Below are 12,034 nucleotides of genomic sequence, written 5' to 3' on the forward strand. Positions count from 1 at the left end.
TGTTTTCAGGGCAATTTGTTACACAGCTGTACTTATCTGATACAGACTTGCTATTACAACCAGCCCAGGCCATTCCTCCATCATACTGTGCATCCTGAATATGCTATTTTATTTGGTTTGTCTTGTCTTGTTTTGTTTGTTGTTTTTTTCAAGAGAGGGTGTCTCTGTGTAGTCCTGGCTGTCCTTGCTGTACCTGGGGATATAAGATGATCCACAGTGGTGGGCACACACCTGTGACCAGTTCTAATCTGTTCCCTCAGACCTCCTGAAAGTACAGACTCTGCAGCCCAGCCCTGTGGGATATGCCTGAGCTGGCTGGTAAACTGGACCCCACACCCTTCTCTAAATGCCCATCTGGTCCCACCAGGATGGCAAGCTGAGTCACTGGACCTGGAATCTCCCTTGGGCTGGGTGGCAACTCCCTGGTGAAGGTCCAGGGATCCCCAGAGCAGATGAAATCACTGATGTCAGCTGCCTTGGTGTGCTGGTTAGGACTGGGGAGTGAGCTGGGGCTTCACCACCTCCAGGGACCCTACAGCCAGTGTCTACTACTACACAGTCTCTGTCTGCTTCTCTACTGAGGGTCCCAGCCCTGGGCTTCCACTGAACATGCCTGTGATAAAGAAAACAGATAGATAAAGAAAACAGAACAGAATTTGCCCCACTCTGTTTGCACCCTCTCTCCTGTCTTTTGCACGTCCTGAGCCTGGGCTGGCCTTCCTCCTGGGTGTCCTTGACTCCTTCTGATGCTCTGCTCATCTGTGGTCCCTGCAACTCAGGAATGGAACCAAAGCTTTCAACCTGAGTGTGAGGCCCTCAGTCCAGCCAGTTTGGACTGCAAGCTTGACATGGGGTGAGGGGACCCCTGTTTGTTGCACTCAGCTCCCTGTGGGTGCTGCCTGGCTGGAGTCTGAACTTGGTCCCCTTCCCTCTAGGTTTGGTCTTTCAGTAGCTGAGCCTTTGGTTGGGTGTGTATGTATGTGTGCATGCAAAAAGAAATATATGTATATATATATGTGCTTATCTATATATGTGTATGTGTATATATGCGTGTATGTGTATAAATGTGCATGTATGTGCGTATGTATGTGTGTGTGTGTGTGTGCACGAGGTTGCGTGCATGTGTGCGTGCGTGTGGGGGGGGCCCAGGCTCTCAGCCCCTCACTGGGGGACTCTAAGCATCAGCTCCACTTGTAAGCTACATCCCAGAACCTGCTTTTTACTTACATTTTTTTTGTCTGTGTGTCTTTCTGTACACCACATGTGCAGGCAGTGGCCAAGAAAACCAGAGGAGAGTGTCTGATCCCCTGGGACTGGAGATACAGATGGTTGTGAGCTGTTACGTGAGTGCTGGAACTGAACCTGGGTCCTCTGTGAGAGCAGCCATTGCTCTTGACCCTTGAGTCATCCCCTCCTCCACTTTTTGCTTTTTAAGACCAGATCTCATTAAATTGCTTAGGCTGGCTGTGAATTCACAATGTCCCTGCCTGTCTCTGGAGTCCCAGGATAACACAGTACTATGCCACCATGCCTGGCTCCTATTGACTTCTGTTTCTGCCCTGGCTATACCACACCCCTGCTCTATAACCTTTCATGGGTCCATGTTGTTCCAGCTCCCCCCACAACTCCCTTAGTTCAGTCCTGGACCTTCCCCTTGTGCACATGCCATGTGTCGTGTGTCCTTCCTCTTGTTACTGTTCCCGTTGTTCTTCCAGCACTGTCCAGCCTTCAGCTCCCCAGCCTCAGGACCCACTCGGGACAAGGGGGAGGTGTGTGGATCAACATTTTCAGTGGGTGTCCCAGGTGTCCCAGCCTCTCCCTACAGAAGAGGAAGGCCTGGGCTGGGTGGATCTCAAACTCGTCAGGCAGGTTTGCTCTTTCCCCGAAGCCTTGGCACAGAGGGGCCCCAGCAGGATCTGGCTGTGTGCCCTGGAGCTGAGGAGCTAGGAGCCCCAGGTACTGGAACAGTGGCCTCTAGACACCCGGGGATACCAAGAAGCTGGGGCAAGTTGGTCAGATGCTGGAAGAGGGCTGATGTCTGCAGTGGGTGATGTTGGCTGTTGGGGTGGGGAAAGAGACAAAGTTGGGCAGAGTGAGGGAGAAAGAGACAGGAAGATGAGGCGGGGGACCAATACAGCCTTCTGCAGCTGCTCCTGCCTCAGTGTCCCCTTCTGCATAGAGGACAGGGTGGCAGAGGTGGAGGGGAAGAGGTAGTGCCAGACTGGGGCCCCACTAGGGGAAGTGGGTATAGAAAACAGAAGTGGCCAGGGGACTATGAGGGAGGAGAGGCTTCGGGAACACTGGGACTTTCCAGAGTGTGAGGAAACAGGAAGTGAATCCCTAGGTCCCTGCCTGCTATGTCAGGGGGGCTCACCTGCTGCTTGGTACCTGCCTAGGGCTGGGTCTATGTGAGCTGGTGCTGGGATGTGCTCCAGGATGATTAGCAATGACTGGCAGGGCTTTCTGTCCTTTGAAACAAGGAAAGGGGCTAGGCACATCTGTTCAGTGGAGAGAGCTTGCCTATCTAATGTAGGGTTTACCCCTAGAATTCTAACCCCACCCCACCCCATGCATAAATCAGACATGGAAGGTGAGGCAGGAAGATCAGTAGTTCAAGGTCATCTTTCTCTACTCTTTTGAGTCTGGGGCTGGCTAGAATGCATAAGGTCCTCTCAAAAGAAAAGAATCAACATAACTGGGCAGTGGTGGTGCATGCCTCTAATCCCAGCACTCAGGAGGCAGAGGCAGGCAGATCTCTGTGAGTTCAAGGCCAGCCTAGTCTACAGAGCAAGTTCCAGGACAACTAGGGCTACACGAAAAAACCCTGTCTGGGAAAAAAATAAAAATAAAAAATAAAAAAATGGAAGGAAGGAATGTAGTCAGTTGAATACTTTAGCTTGTTAGATTAAAGGAGTCAGGTAACTTTCCTGGGGTCACTCAGCAAGTCCATCGTACTGTATCTAAAACTTGGCAGTGAACTTAGACCCAGGCACCTTCCCCCTAGCCCCCATTGCTCTCTGGAGATGACTCCCATGATTCTTTGGAAATCCCCAAATCTGACTAATTCCCTAGCCATCCCAAGCTTGGCAGATTCCTTCAGGCTGACAGGGTTGGATACACCCTGGCCTGGGCAAACTGCCCCCATTTGATTATCCATAGTGATCTCGTGGTTTCCCATGGTAGACGTGGCAGAGGTCACTTCCATGCCTTTCCTTATGTGACCTGGGGCTAACTTCAGGACAGTCCTCTGCCTCCATTTCTTCCCCTGGGAAAGGCAGGTAACACTAATCCCTACTTAATAGGTGAAAGAGGGCTGGATTCTCTGGTATAAGACTAGGGCCTCCCTGTGGGAAACAAAGTGAACATGATGGAGATTCTTCATTCTGTGTGTGTGCACATGGGTGTTCATCTGTGTGTAGGTCAGAAGTTGACCTCGAAAGCTGTCCCTCAGAGACTGCTTGCATTGTTTTCTGAGACATGGTCCCTCATTGGCTTGGAATGTGCCAGAGAGCTATAGGAATCCTTTTGCCTCTGCTTCCCCGGCCCTGGGATTATAATATAAATACATGCCACTACACCTGGGTTTTTCACATGCAAGCTGGGGGTCAACTTCAGGTTCTCATGCTTGCAAGGCAAGCCCATTACCTGCTGATCTACCTCCCCAGCCCACTATACCAGTCCTCTAGACAGCTTTTCTTCCTTTTTGTCCACATGGCAAACTCTTTCTTAAACTTCAAAACCTAAGTTTCTATAGCCTTACTCCATTTGGTCCTGTAGTACCCTTACCATTATGCAGTGACCCCTGCCTGCATCCCCTTCCCTCTCTGTGTGGCCTATGTGAGGATGTACAGTCCTGGCTTTCTCTCCTGGGGCTTCCTGGGGGGGCACAATAAAGAACCATGTTCTCTTTCTGGGCATTGTGTTGTATGCCTTTTATCCCAGCACTCAGGAGGCAGAGGCAAGCACAGTTCTGTGAGATCAAGGCCAGCCTGGTCTATATTGTGAGTTTCAGGATAGCCTGGGCTACATGGAGAGAAAACAGGGTCCATTCACTGACTTCCTTATTTGCAGGCGAGTCTAATTTCAGGGTTGCAGTACACAGGAGGCTTCTGTGTGGTGGTAGCTGTGGGTCTGAAACCGTGATACAAGCTGAGAAAGGAGATGGTGGCTGGACTGGCTTTTATCCCCACTGAGGCCAATGCCCTAGATCTGTACTGAAAAGGAAGACAGATGAATCAGAGTTATGTTGGTAGTGAGAAAGAGATTGGACAAGGCATGGTGGTCTATGACTTTAACACCAGCACTTGTGCAGTGGAGGCTGGTGGATCTTTGTGAGTTCTAGGCCAACCAAAGCTTTAGTGAGACTTTGTCTTTAAAAAAAAAAAAAAGAAAAGAAAAGGGCTTGTTCTAGATGGTTCTAAGGGTACCAGCGATTACAATGGTGTAAGAGATTGTTGGGGTCTGAGGTTGCAAGTGTGTCAGGCCAGGGCTCCTGGGTATGTGCAAAGGCTTGAAGGGGAAACTGAGGATCATAATGTCCCACTGGGGTCCCTGCCTTACCCAAGTCCTGCCCTAGCCCCAATAAGCCACGCCCAAGGCTCCGCCCCCTCACGGGAGCGGAAGTGCAAGCCGCCGCCAAGATGGCGCCCAGAACCCGGAAGTGAGCGGCGGCCACTAAGAGGCTCCGGGAAACTGAGGCTCCGCGGGCTCCGCGACCGGGTCTGAGGTGAGGCGCCGGCCAGAGATTCCGCTGTGACCCCTCCGCGACCCCCACGCGACTCACGCGGACAGGCCCGGGTTCCGGGGTTCTCGCGGGCGTTCTAGGGCTGCAGGGCGGGGGCGAGAGCAAAGGAGAGTGCGGCACCGCGACCTCTGACCCTTCCCGCGACCCCCGACCCTGCCCCGAGTCGCGACCCCTGTTCGCCCCTTCTCTCTCTGTGAACTTTGACTCATCCCTCCGCGTCGACGTCAGACTTTCGTCTTGCCCTACGAGTCCTGACCCCACGTCCGGCTGCGACCCCCTGACCCCGCCCCCAGCCGTCAAGCCCCTTGTTCGTTCTCTGTGTGAACCTCAACTCTGCCTTCCGTGTAGACATCTCACTCCCGCTTTGACCCTTCTCCCTGGGAACCGTGACTCCTGTTGCGACCCCCATGGTGCACCATTGACATTGGCCCCAACTTCCTGTGACCCCCGACCTTTGGGTGAACCCGAAGTCCGTTTTCTGCTGATGAGAATCCTTCCTTCCCTAGGAATCTTGACCACTGCCTTTCATTCCTGGCCTGGACCCTGGTCTTGGATCTTGGGAGGTACCCTTTTCTCCCTTCCTGCACCTCTAGCCCCCTGACAGTCTGCTTTGAACCTTGACCCCAAACGTCCTGCTACCCTCTTTTTACAATTGAACCTTAACTTCAACTTGGGGACCCTGTTCTCCTGGTGAACCCAGGTCCTGCCCTCTGAGATTCTGGTTGCTGCCCTAGAGCCTTGACCACTGCCTCCCCTGTGACTCCTGCCCTTGACCCCAGCCCCCACCTTGTGCCATGATCCCTTGACCTCAGCCTCACTCATGACTTCTGTTGTTTTCTGTCAGCCCTTGCCCCATGTTCTTTTTGACCACCCCCCCTTTTTTCCTGGTGATCTTTGACCCTGGAGCACCATGGAGTATCTTTGTCCCTTCCTACCCCACTTGCTGGCCCTGCCCGGAGGATTCCTAGGACCCCAGCTCTCCGGGAGGAGTCTTCCACTGTCTGGATGGCAATCATCACTGATTCAGCCATGTCCCTCATGTTGTGCTGCTCTTGTTTGGAGTGGGGGGGGGAATGTGATGGGAGTAATGTTGAAACCAATACTCTAGGGAGCTGAGGGAGGAGAGTGGGTGTTACCACTCCAGATCTGGAAATGCACTATAGGGGCACAGCTGGACTAACCTGGTGGTGAGGCACGGACCTCAGGGTGTCTCCTTAGATATCATGATTAACTCTCTGTAAAGTTTAAAAAAAAAAAAAAAAAAAAAAAAAAAAAAGAGGCCTGAGTGTGTCAAGTGGTGGGGACATCCCCTGGCTCTGCTTCCCGGAATGCCTATGGGTCCCGCCTGCTCGGGAGCGGCCTTCCTGCCCTGGCTGCTATTGTACCCTGAGAGTGGCAAGCGAGTGGGGTGCTTAGCCTTGAGGGTGGCACGATTGCTGGCAGTTTGTCAAGTGGTGAGTTTTCCAGTGGAGTAAGGGGCCCTGAGTGCCTGAGCTGGAGTCGAGGTCCCAGGGAACTCCCGTTAGATGAACCATTGCCAGGAGTCTGGCATGATTGGGACCGGCTCCTTGCAGAGCTCTGCTGTGTGGGACTGGGGACTTTTGAAGGGTCAAGGGGCCTAACTTAGTGGCTGCAAAGATGCCCCTAACTCAGATTTGGACCAGGTTTCTCTCCCTCCTGTAATTGGCCCCGCTAGGGATCTGCTTCAATGGCAAGTGGCTGGAATTTGTACTGGGAGACTTGGCTGGACCCCTCCTCCCCATCCATCTTTCAGTGTCCTTGCGCCCAGCCCTGGATTTTCCCAGGAGCCGGCTCCTGGAGGTGGGTGCTGAGGCCCTTTCTAGTTGGGACTGATAGAGGTACCTCCATACCCCTCAGCTGATCCTGGCAGATTTCTGCTCTGTTCCCACCTTTAGAGAGAAGCTGAGGCACATGTTGAAGTGAACAGCCCGGCTCTACCAGAGGAAACTTCTCTGAGAGTGGGTAGTCCTGGGTGGAAGTGGGTGCAGGTGCATAAAAGGGAAACCGAGATGCCGAGAGCTTGCACTTGATCCATGTTACACTGCAGCTCACACAGTTGCCCATGCAGCCCTGGCTTGGCATGCCAGGGCTTCTCTAGCAGTGCTGGCAAGAAACACTGACCCAGAGACAGAATAAAGAGGCAACTGTCCCTGCTGTCTTCCCCAGACCCCTGTACAGGTGAAACTAGCTGCATCCCTGTTAGGGATGTGTATGACATAATCTGGAATTGTGAACATGGGGATGTTTAAGTGGGGTAAAAGATGGTTGTCATCTCACATTGCTAACATACCCTCTAGGCTGTGTCCCTGCCACTCACACATGCGAGGTTCACATATGTGTGCTGTTCCTTGTACACAGCCTGCCGCTCTCTCTTCATTTCTTCTGTAACTAAGGGTCCTGTGGTAACACTGCTGGGGGAGGGGAAATGATGGGGGGGAGTAGGTATGGCGTATGGGACACAGCTTGAGGACAAGGTCACACAGGTCATCCTGGCCTGTCCTCTGTACACTCCCAGCTGGGGGATGCCCCTCCCCCCAGAGATGCCAGGTCTGCCTCCTGCAAGGGCTTGGGGTGAGGAGCTAACTTCCTCCAGTACTATTGTGGACAGTGGCCACTGCCTCTCTGGTCACCCTGCTTCCTCCCTGGGTGAGTTGGGCACCTCTTTTGGTTGTGGCTCAGGAGATGGTAGAGCCAGAACTCCTCCAGCTGAAGTTGTTGTCTTTGTGCTGTGGGCACCATGTGCTTAGGACATGGTGTGGAGGGCCCTCAAGGACATCGTCGTGTTCAGAGCCCCAAACACAGAAGGCCACATATTCCCTGTGGTGGGAAGTACAGAACAGGAGAATCCAGAGACAGGAGGAGGATTTGTTGGGCCTGGGGCAAGGAGGTGGGGATGAGGCGACTACTTATGGTGACAGGTCTTCCTTTTGTGGGGAGTCATAGAATGTTCTGGAGCTAGGATATACTGAGCCCCAGTGCATCACAAACTCTGAGGATGAACTTGATACATGGGTATTATTTCCTAAATCGAGGCTGTTTATGTACCTCAAGAGTCCATGGGTGTGACTGCAGACTTGGGAGTGGGCCATAGGTCTGGCTCCTCGACAGCTCACATCAGGGACACCAGAGAGTGACTGGGAACCTTGTCCTGGGCCTCTTGGGGGAGGGCAGGCACAGTGGCCCACATGGTTGCAGCTCAGCTCTGTCTTCAGAAGGCAGCTTCCAAGAGCCCGACACAGATACCATGTTGGGTACCTGGGTTTCTGTGAGGGGCTGTGTGCCAATGCTGATCAGAGGTAGCCCTGGTGTCAGCTTTATGGCCTGGCCTCTTGCTCGCAGTGGTGGACCTTGTGTGGTCATATTCACACCTGCATTGTCAGAGGGACAGGGAGGGTGCTCCAATCTATGATGAGCAGCCCATTAGGCCCAGGTCAAGTGCTGAGGGTCTGGGGGCAGCAGAAATATCCTATGTGTTGGTGAAGATTGGCTTGGCTACCCTATGCCCACACTGAGCACAGAGGAGATGGACAGTGGGTCGAACACAGCACTCTTAGGCGGCTTCCGATCTGCTTGTGTCTCACTTGCTCTCAAGTGGATATCCACCCTTCTCCCCATCTCCTGTCCCCAGACCCTGCTGGGCCCCCAGGGTGTACTTGTAGGCTAATGCCTGCAGATTTGCACTGTCCACATCCACGTGCTGCTCTCTGAGATGAGCAGGCTTGGAGGTCTCTCAGGACAGCCTGATCCAGTCCTCCCTCAATGGGAGTTTCAGCACAGAGTGAAACTGAAAGGGGCAGTGATTGGGATGGGCCAAGGTCTTGCTCATTTCAAAAGTGACAGCACAAATCCTAGAGGAAAGCTGGTCATGTGCCTTTCCTGGAAGTCTCCCCACCCATGGGCAGGGGTCAAAGGCTGCAGACACAGGACAGGTTGAGGGTCCCAGGAGGGCAGTAGATGTCTGTCTTTATGGTGGTGACTCATCATAACAAGGGTGGGGTGACTGTACCAGGCATGCCAACAGGTCAGAGAGAAAGTCCTTGCCTCACTCACACAGCAGCAGCTACCCAAACCAACTGCTTCCCATTCATTCTGCGGTCCCAGGGTGCCTTTCTGAACATCAGGTAAACCAAGGCAAGCCTTGCCTCCCTGGACAGTGTCCCCCACATCCCAGTCTCTACTGCAGGTAGAGAGGGGCAGGGTGCAGTTTCAGCTCTGGGTACTGGGGAGTGGATGCTGTGGGGGTCCAATGTGCCTGGTGCTATTACAAATGGTTAAGAGCAGCCGGAACATTCTAAGCTGGACCAGTGAGGGTTCTGTGTGTACCCCAAGTGCTGTGATTTGGGGTATCTAAGCCCGTGTCCTGGACATTGGGGGTTTATGTCTGAGCCTGGCTAGAAGCCAGCTAAGGCAACCTATTAGTGTCACCTGGGCACAGGTGTCCTGGAACCCTGGAAGATGGACTCTTAGATTCTATAGCTCAGTCTTCGAGACCTAGATAGAGGTTCAGGACTCTATAAGAGGGATGGCATTAGGGTGTACTAGAGTTGGCATCTCTTTTCTGGCTTTGTGGGAACCTGGCAGCACCTACCATTAGGGGCTGGGTGTGAGATCCTGTGTCGCCCACTCTAGATAGTCAAGGGCTGCCACCCCCAAACTCTGATCCAAGTCTTCTCCTGAAAAACCAGCCTGTCCTGATACCCAAGGCCACATTCCTTCCTCCTGCCCCCTCCTGCCATGCCTGGGCCTCCCCAGCATGCCCCACCCACCTACTTCCTCCACTGGAGGGCAGGGCTGACTATTGAGCCCCTGAGAAGCTGTGGGGTTGTATCTGTCACTGTGCCTGTGGAGTCCTGCTGGCCATTCCAGAGTCTCAATTTCAGGGCATATGTGGCTGGCCTTGGGTAGAGTTGGGATCCCAGGTCTGGGCTAAAGAACCATCAGAATAGCTAGCCCTATGGGCATGCTCTTTTCCATGGTCAGAACTGTAGCTTTGAGGTTTTGGAAAAAGTCCTAGGTGAGAGGCTGTGGCTCAGTAGTTAGAGAGCTTGCCAGGTGCGCGCACACACACACACACACACACACACAAAGCCCTGTGTTTCATTTCTAGCACCATATAAACCTGGTGTGGTGTGCACTGTGGAGTTTGCAACAGAGTGAGTTCAGGGCCAAAATCATCGTGGGTGTGTCTGAGTGGCCATGGTGTCCCTGGGGTCCTCACAGGCTGAGGCCTCTCTTTTCCAGCTATCTACAGACAAATTAATTGACTGTGGGCAAGTCTGAGTCCCTAAGTTAGGACACACTGGCTGCCCTGCTGGCTGTAGAAATGGGGATAGCAGGAGTCCTCTGGATTAAAATCTTACACATTGACAGCATTGCAGAGGTGGGGCTTCCCCTCCCCCCTACCTACCTGGAGCCTACTCTGTGTGTCGTCTCCCCCCTGCCCCCTCGTGGGAACTGGTCAAGGGTCAAGCTCTGGACACCCACCTGGAGGCCCCTTGCCCTATACTGCTGGAATTATATTCTCATCATAGTAGAGAGAAAATGGTGTGCCTTGGGTTACTGCAGTGTCAATCACTAGTCACTCGTGTGGAGCATGGGGCCTCACTTATGTGGACACACTCTGCTCCTGTCCCTACAGCCCATTCCTGAGCTGGAATAGGCTTCCATTTTCTTCTGGACATTGAGTAATCTTCATGCTAGGTTGAAGTTGTTGTTGTTTTTGGCTCCGAGGCTGTACCAAAGGAACCCAAGGACAGTGGTGGCCATTGGGACATCACTGGCCCAGTGATGGCCAGCACCAACTACCACCTGAGTTCTCCATTGACCTTGAGGTGGGGGATGGCAATAAGTGGGTGGTAGAGACACCCCTATATGCTGACCATAGACATACAAAGCCATGTCATTTCAAAGGATCAGGTAGGTGGGATCTGGTGGGGGAATGGCTTAACACCTGCCCAAAAGGTGATCTGTGGGTCAGAGGAGACCGTAGGCTCTCAAAGACCACACTTATACATGAGACCCTAACGGGCCTCCCCAGATGGAGACACCCATGTGGAAGATGTGTAATCCCTCAGGAGGCTGTCCACGTGACCCACATGGGCAGAGGATTGAAAGTGGCAGGTCAGCAGTTGAACTAATATCGCCAGAGCCCACTCCACCCCACAGCTCTCCCCAAGGCAGTGAGACTACTCAAAGTGGTCAGAGCAGGGCTGAGGCTCAGTCATGCCTCTGGGATAGGCAGCTGTAAAGTTAGGCAGTGTGGAGGGCTGTACCCCAAAGCTGAGCCCTGGGGCAGGTCCTGAGGGTGTAATCCACTGACTTGGTGGAGTACCAGTGTGCCTTGCTTTGTGTGGCACCATCTGCCCTACCTGGGAGGAAGTGTGTGAGTGTGTGTGTGTGTGTGTGTGTGTGTGTGTGTGTCCCCGGGCTCTGGAAAGCCAGCTAATAGCTCAGGTGGGGACTGTGAGTCCTCTACGCGGTTATTGCCTGGCTGTATCCCAGCTCTGATGGCATCTGTGGGGCCTGGCATCTGGAGCTGACTCCTCAGGTGAGGTTTCTCTCATGGTAGTGACAGCACACATCTACAGGACACTTGCTGAGAGCCAGGCTTGGTGATGTATATCTGCCATCCCAGGACTTGGAGGCTGAGGCAGGAGGATGAATTCAAGGCCTGCTTGCAGTAGGTGAGACCCTGTCCCAAACAACAGAAAGCATAGCGCCATAGCTAAGCATGCACCTCACCCTTTGCTGTGAGAGTGAGGGTCCCAGGTAGTCATTCTCTATGCCTCCCGTGCCCCAGCACTTCAGCCCCTGCTGGCCCCAGCTTCTGCTTGCACTCCCAGGTCAGGTTGCAGAGACAGGCAGCAAGGCATTCTCCCTACTTACTGTCCCCTCCTGGCTTTCCTCCAGCCTCATGGTGATTGGCTAAGTCACCCCCAGTCTGGTTGTTCACTATGGTCCTCCAGCAGTGGGGTCAGACTAGGGTCTTTGAACTCCCCCATGCCCTCTCCCAAGAGGCAAGGTCATGGTCAGTTGAGGGGATGCCAGCCTTGGGTGGCTTCCAGCATTGGCATTATTGTGGCCAGCTCTGCCAAGAGCTAGAGGGGCTCTAGCCTGACCACCCAACCCTTGCCCCTGAAAAAAACAGCTATCACTCCATTCCAGCATCCAATCCTGTGGGCAAGGTCTCTGTCTGGCCAGACCAGGAAGTTTTGCAAGAGAGGGGCTCCTCCCTGAATCTGGCACTCTTGTCTTTTTACATTCCCTCCT

At 53.4% G+C, this 12,034-nt stretch overlaps 1 protein-coding gene across 1 annotated transcript in view; it reads left to right on the forward strand.

The window, feature by feature from the left end:
* The first annotated feature begins 4,618 nt into the window (after positions 1-4,618).
* The window catches only part of Sbno2 (strawberry notch homolog 2), a 45,397-nt gene continuing 37,981 nt past the window's right edge, over positions 4,619-12,034 (forward strand). The window contains exon 1 of the mRNA XM_051177425.1: positions 4,619-4,726. The gene's annotated coding sequence lies outside the window, so the exon portion shown is untranslated. The remainder of the gene's footprint in view (positions 4,727-12,034) is intronic.

The sequence above is a fragment of the Phodopus roborovskii genome, unplaced genomic scaffold (genome assembly GCF_943737965.1).
Source record: "Phodopus roborovskii unplaced genomic scaffold, PHOROB, whole genome shotgun sequence".
NCBI classification, from domain to species: Eukaryota; Metazoa; Chordata; class Mammalia; order Rodentia; family Cricetidae; genus Phodopus; species Phodopus roborovskii.